Here is a 7,995-nt window from a genome sequence, read left to right on the forward strand (position 1 = left end):
GAAACCCTGTACAGGGTTGCTATGAGTCGGTTCTGACTCCACGGCACATAACCACCTAACCACCAATATAGGATTAAGGAGTTCTGGTGTGGCGCTGTGGGTTAATGCGTCAGACTGCAAGGTCGGTGGTTCAAGCTCAACAGCTGCCTCTTGGAAATCCTATACAGGGTCGCTATAGGTTGGAATAGACTCAACGGCATTTAACAACAACAATATAGGATTAAAGGTACTAATTTTAAAAGCATTGAAAAGTACCATGGACTGCCAAAAGAACAAACAAATCTGCATTTGTTGTTGGGTGAAATCTGGGTTGGATGAACTACACAGCCAGAATGCTCTTTAGAAGACAAAATGGCAGGACTTCATCTCTCATACTTCAGATATATCATCAGGAGAGAACAGTTTCTGGAGAAGGATGTCATGCTTGATAAAGTGGAAGGTCAATGGAAAAGAGGAAGACCCCCTAATGAGATGGATTAGCACAGTGACAGCAGCAAGGTTGACACAGGACCAATCAGTGTTTCATTCTGTTGCGCATAAAGTTGCTATGAGTTGGTACCAACTTGTTAGCACCTAATAAGAAGAACAACAGTATAGGGTGGAGGCATGTCTGACCTCCACTTCATAGGAATCGACCTTGGACTGATTTTGAGTTTGGTCCTCTTTCCTTCTTATGGAGTCAGAGTAAATCAGACATGATCCCCACTTGGTTTAAACAGTTGGTACTGGGAAGATGTTTCATTGCAATGGCTCCACACCTATGAAAATATGAGGTTTTGTAAGGAAAAGAACGAAGGGACATGAGATAAAATATTTCAGTGGAGGGGAAAGTAGCAGCTTCTGGAATTGCCTGGAGCCTATGGATGTCACACTGGTTAAAAGGATGGCTGATGCAGGCCCTGGGCCTAGAGAAATCCACCCTGTCAGAGGCCCAAGGCTATATGCATATGAAAGGGACTAATCCAAGGTAGAAGAAGAGATTGAATTTGAGTGTTTTTAAACAGTTTATGTGTTTGACTGTCTTATGGATATTGGTTTCTCCTGCTGATTATTATAAAATAGACATACATGTGTGATAAGCATTATTGGGTATAATGATTACAGAGAGCTTGTAAGCTTGACTTCAGTCTATGTTTGATTGGATTTGTTATAAGGGGAGTTCTAAATTGGCTGGAAAATATAGGCTTCTTGGTTTAAGCCTTTGTAAAGTGTGGGGAAACTTCAGAGTTGGTATATTTGCATTTGAAAATACATACAGACCAACCTGGAATTGCTTGAGAACAGGCGATTCATACACACACACAAAAACAGTTTGTCATTTTGAGTTTTGGAGGCATCAAGGCAAGGTAAATTGGTCTGTCAGAGAAAAATCACCTTCTAGAACTGAAAGTTAAAGGGAACTGATAAGCTTGCTGGTGACCACTGGGGAATATGTGTGTGAATGGAGTTGGGGGAAATGCAGCAATGAAGACAGGGTCTGAGTTTTGACATACTCTATTGGTGCCCTTTGAACTTGAGCTGGTCTAAAGTTTAGAGAGTTGTGTAAATTCCTGAGCCCATAAGCACTGACCTACCACAGTCACTGACCTAGCCCTAGGGGCTAGGACTGAGAGTGAAAGGGACCAGCTGATGTGAAGCAAAAAGGTGTGTGTGAACTCTCAAACTTGCAGCTAGTACCAATTTGACCTAGATTGGATGTCTAGGAGTGAGCTGAACAGATGAAGATGAAGATGTTTGACACTCTTAGTAAGGGTCAATTTGATGAACTGGACGTAGTTGCTCAAAATTCTAACTGGAATGGAAGATTCTTCAGATGCTTGTCTGGAAAAACTCTAACTGGAATGGAAGATTCAGAACATGCTTGTCTCCTCAGTGTACTGGATTGCTAAGGATGGGCAATTTAGACATTGGCTATCAAAAATGTGAGGCTACAAAGGCATGAAGTGGCTGGCTTACAAGCTTTCAAGGGTGTGCTTAGAATGAAGGGACAAGGGAGAATTTCCACTGAATAGTTTTCCTTTTTTCCAGATGTGTCTGGTGAAAAGGGAGTGGATATGATGTTGATAGGATTTTATGATTACAACTGTGAGTAATTGTTAGGGTTAATTGTTTTTGTTAAAACTATAATTGTAGTAGATGCGTAACTAAAAGAAGGGAGTAGTTTTCTTTCATTTCAGTAACAATCACAGGACCATCATTAAGGAAGAAAAGCATGAGTGAAACTTGTGAGCCATGCCTGGGAAAACAGAGGCAGCAGAAACTGCAACAGAGGTGGTGACATGGAAAGACAGAGCAGCTATGGACTCTAGGCCCATGGACTGAGTAAGGCTGTATGCCTACAGGTAGGAGGCTACCTTGCAGAATGTGCCCTTTGAAGATTTAAATGAATGTATATATATGTTTGATTTTGATTGTGTGCATCAAATATATTTGCTTTGTTCATTTGTGACAAACAAGATAGAAGTGGAATCAGTGTATTTCGGTTGTACCATTTTAATTATATCATGTTAAGCGTAAGTATGATGTTACCATTTTCTTTATTGACAGATTATGCATATAGTTTATAGGTTTAAAGTTGGCAAAGGTGGACTGTAACAGTTAGGGTTCTGTGTCAATTTGACTAGGCCAGGATGTTCAGGGATTTAGCAACTGGGATGTGTTTTTTCCCATGATGATGAAAACTCATACAGGCATAGTTAACTCTGATGAGTGGCTTGGAAAAGCCAATCAATTAAAGGGATGCTTCCTTGGGAATGTGGCTTGTTCCCAAGATAATGGTCATTTGGGAAAGGTTCTCTGTCTTTTCTGCTGGGGACTGGAGACTATACAATGGTAAGTCATTTCCTTGATAATAAACTATATATATAAACTATATATATTTCACTGGTTTTGCTTCTCAAGAAAATCATGGCTAAGACAAACAGGTATTACAACGTGTGTCCCAGAATACACTGCTTAGGCTGCTACTATTAAAACTGGCATCACACTTTATCTTAGGGTTGTATAGGTTTTGTAGACTGTCTTAGGAAGCTAAGTGACATGTACAAAGAGGCTTCAAAAAGTTCATGGAAAAATCAACTATCTTTTCATTCCATTTTCTCACAAACCTTTTGAAGCCCCTTCATCTATCATATTTATAATTTAAAATTTTCATCTCAGAGAAAATAGTTGATATCAAACAAAGTTTTAGAAACTGACCTGTTCATCAGTTGAAGAGTAAGAGTGCTAAGTTTTTGAGTAATGATATATACCAAAGAAGTGAAGAATATTTTCTATAATATTTCAAAAATTTTGGAGTGACATTATGTCCTGAAGTGATATATTAGAATAGAAGGGAATATGACATCCTGATAGAAAAATGCATGAAACCAAAGTAATTTATGACGTGCTAGCAGCTAGATTCATGTAAACTTGCACTATATATGTGGGCATTAAATTACTTTAGACAATGTGATGAAAAGCTTCAGTACATGGTGTTATCAAAGTACCAGGTTCAAGGTCCAATGATAGAAAATGACTCTGGCCCAGTTTGGGAAAGATGACTTTTAGCCCAGCTGGTTATTGGTTTATGTGGAAAGTAGGTTTATTTCTATCTACTCTTGTTCCATAAAGAGGGTTTTTGAAGTTGAGACCCATTTGAAGAGGGTTGTTTTTTTTGTGTTTTTTTAATCTGTGGACATTTTTAATACTCACATAATAAGTAAAATACAATGATAATAATAGCCAGTGCTTTTAGAGGACTTTATAGTTTGCAAAATGCTTTTTCATATGTATCTCATTTAGAGTCAGGGTGTCATTCCTGTTCCAGAAAGCAGAAAACAGGCAGGGAAATTTGCTTGGAGTACTCAAGATCTCACACAAGAGCTGGGACTACTGCAGACTTTTCTGACTCCCAAACATAAAATCCAATTTTATTAACAAATCCAGATGTTTCCACTCTATCTTGCCTTAAGGTTTACGAAGGAAATTGAGACCACCAGGTGTGCCTTCCCTTGTTTTACTCTTTTACATTTTAATGTCTTTGTAATAAACTGTACTCTTTATTTTCTGTTGTCTTAACTAAAAGGAAACAATACCCTCTACCCACCCACCTACCCACCACCAATATCTAAAGTGTATTAGTTTGGGCATTGCAGGATAAAGCACTGGTCTGGAAAGTCAGTTTGAACAACAAGATCAGCAGTTCAAACTCACCATCTGCTCCTTGGAAACTCTATACAGGGTTTCTATAAATTGGAACCAACTGGGCAGCATTTAACAAACAACAACAACAATCTCTTCACTGTGCTCTCCCTAAATCATCTTTTTTCCTCTTTCATTCTCCGTAATTTACAAATATCTTGACTCTGCCCTGTGGGAATAATGTTGTTATCTTTTAACACTCTTTATTCTTTTTCTTCCTTCCTTCTCATCAATTGACTTTAAAAAACAGCATCTCTACAATGCATCTCACTACACACCCTTCTCTCTTTCCTATCCATTCAACCTCTCACCAAGAACGGTCAGTTCTTCCTTCCTCCTGGTTCTACATTAATTCCTTTTTCTCCATGCCCAGGGCAACCATTCTAATACAAGCCTCTATTACTCAACAACACTAGTTAGCGTACTAACCTCTCGGTGCTTCCAGATTCTTCTTTTCCCAAACTATATCTTCTGCATGACAAGGAGAAGATTCATTTCTTAAATCATTACATTGACAACTGCACTCCAAAACATTACAATGGCTTTTATAGTGTGTATATATACTGGATAGGTCTCTAGGTGACATAACAATTTGATCTCAACTATTTACTGAAAGTTAACAGTTCCAATTCACCCACTGGTGCTGTAGAGCAAAGGCCAGGCAATCTATTTCTAAAAGGTCATAGGTGAAAACCCTATGGAGCAAAGTTCAACAGTGACAATCATGGGGTTGCCACACATTGGAATGGAGTCAATGGCAATGGGTGCACGTTGGATATAATTGATCTCAGCTAGACTGTCATTCCTGGAGAATAATGTTTTATGCTTTGTTTATAGTCTGTATGCCTCTTGACAGAATATTTTGCACTAGTAAATAAATTAGTAAATTAAAGTAGATGTCAAAGTTTGTTGCTGTTAAGTGCTGTTGAGTTGGTTCTGAACCATAGCAACCCTGTATAGGGTTTCCAAGAAGTGGTTGGTGGGCTTGAACCACTGACCTTGAGGTTCAAACCAGCTTTGCAGTCCAGTGCATTAACCCATAGCACCACAGCAGGACTCCTGTATAGGGTTTATGAGTATGAGGCTCTAAGCCTTCGAAGGAGCAGAAAGCCTCATCTTTCTCCTATGGATGTTCAAGTGAGTACCTGTTATTCCCTTTGTTCTAATTAATAAAAATAATATTTGGGGGTGCATAGAAATCCAGATCCAACTTAATGTTCTACAGTGGTCTTTATTTCTTTTTACACACCTACTGCCCTGGTTTTCATTTACCGCCTGTGTTTGTCCTGTGGACTAGTTTGGCTTTTATCTAGTTAGGAAGAAGGGTTTTGATAGAACAGTGCTCTACTTCACTTGGGGTCTCACTTAATTACTTTTGTAATGTATGCATTGCAATATTTAAAATACACAGTTCCTGTACAACTTCCATGATTGAGTGTATTCATTTCATGAAGATTAGAAAAATGGATAGCAAACAATTTTTATTATTGTGTGTTATTAAGGAAAGCATGCTGTTGCTTTGTAACTTTTTATTCAGAGAGAATTTCCTGTTGTTTACTGTATTGCTGAATAATTCCCCTGTTCTCAGTCCCTACTACTTACTCTCCAGAATAGCTATGGCTTTGGCAATACTAGCTGGCTAGACAAATATATCACTAAGATTGGAAAAATATCACGAGAGGTACAGTTCCAGGTTTGAAAATAGGGCAATTAGCTTTCAGCATGAAAAAGGTGTGTCAGATGTTCTGAAACTGAATGGCAGGCAGATAATGTCGACTTGAGTCAGGCACACTATTAAGGGGTAGTAATGGTTGTGTAGGATTTCTCCCTGTTTTTTTCTGTCAAATAAGATCATTTCTGTACTGAATTCTCCTTCTCACCCCAGGAGAATTTTCCAGGAGGTAGTTGTGCTGAAGGTTTTATATAAGGGGGAGCTCTAGTGGTGCTGTAGCATAAGCCCTGGACTGCTAACAACAACATCAGTAGTTCAAACCCATCAGACATACCATGGGGGTAAGGTGAGGTGGTCTGTTTCCCTATAGATAGATTTGCAACCTCAGAAACCCTATCCAGGGTCGCTATGAGTTGGAATCACCTCCATGGCAGTGAGTTTTGATGTGAGAGTATTCATCATTCATATACCCTTTCTTATTATGATAAATATTTATGCACAAGTAATATGTTGACATGGAGTCCTGGTGTGGCGCTTTAGGATAAGAACTGAGCTGCTAACCATAAGGTCAGTGACTCAGACCCACCAACCACTCCTCAGAAACCCTCTACAGGGTTACCATGAGTCAGAACTGACTCAATGCTACTTAACAACAACAACATTTTGACTGTTCAGAATATTTACTATAATAAACTATTGATGTATCAACAGCAGCCTATTTATTCCTTTTGAGGAGTGCTTTCCCTCAGTTCTGATTGTTTCTAGTGGGGCTACCAATTGCTAGTCCTGAACCCCTGACTAACCAGCCTTGAGGAACATAGCCCACCCCTGTGCCCAATGACTGCTCATAGCAGTGAGCAACCACTGAAACATAGTCATTGACAGACCTTCCCCAGAATTTTATATACTATACTAAAGACCCCTTGTTGTGCACTGGTTGCTTGTTGGGCTGCTAACTGCATGGTCAGTAGTAGCAGCTATCAGACACTCTGCAGGGGAAAGGTGTGACTTTCTGCTCTTGTAAAGATTTACAGCCTCGGGAACCTTATGCAGGACCATCATGAGTCAGAACCAACTCGATGGCACACCACCACCACCACCACCACTATACTAAAGCAAGAGCAAAAGGCTTCCTTTCCTCTGGGGCTGCTACTTTGACATGACATAGACTTGTTTTTTAGCAATGTCCCCTGCCAAGTGGATGCAATCAATTTGGTTAGAAGGGAAAGAAACCAATTCACTAAAATAAGCAAGATAGGCTGGAGAAAGAGAGAGAATGACAGGATTGCTGTATCCAGCCTTTCCTAAGGCATCTCTCTTAATGTCCTTCCCAGTTATAAGAGTGAACATGTCTTCATTTTGCTCAGTTTTGTGTTATGTGGAAGAATTAGACTTTAGCGAGGCAATTGGTAGTAGTGAATGTTTATACCAAAATGGGACCTTGCAGTGAGGACTGGCTCTTTCCCCTCCTAGTAGAAGAATCTGCCCGAGAAGGCTGATGGCAGGGAATTAGAAGTCGTTCGTGGCGATCTGGGTCATCTCAGATGAGTCATGCTGCTGTGCAGGAGAGCATCAGTGGGTGTGTCCATTCCTAAGAATCTTTCAATCTAGTCAAGAGACAACCTTTGAATTAAGGGAATGTGATCTTGGGCTCCATATACCAGTCCACAGTCACTCATGGAGAGACACTGGTATGGCAGGGCTGTAGGCCGAAGAGATGGGTCAAATCTGAAACTCACTGAAGACTTCTGATGACCGTGGTCCTTGCTCAGGAGCTTGGAAGCTGGATAGAGTGTGTAGACAAATAGAATCCAAACTTTTAAAGTTTACCACTTGAAACCCATAAAAACAAAACTGACTGACATCAAGAAAAGAGACTTTGAATCTTGACAGATGTGAAGGGAGTGGTGGATTTGAACCATCACCTTGCAATGAGCAGCCCAATGCCTAATCCACAGCACTGTTGCCCTGTTAGACTTTTAGAATACCTGAAAGTGTTTCATTTCTACTTTTTTTGGTGGGGAGATTTTATGTTTTGCTTTTTGTCTTACTCTTTTGTTGGCCTAATGGTTATTGGATCACTTCAAAATACATGGCTGGCTTTACACTAATTCTGGTCTTTATCAAAAAGGAACATCTGT

The sequence above is a fragment of the Chrysochloris asiatica genome, unplaced genomic scaffold (assembly GCF_000296735.1).
Source record: "Chrysochloris asiatica unplaced genomic scaffold, ChrAsi1.0 scaffold00122, whole genome shotgun sequence".
Lineage (NCBI taxonomy): Eukaryota > Metazoa > Chordata > Mammalia > Afrosoricida > Chrysochloridae > Chrysochloris > Chrysochloris asiatica.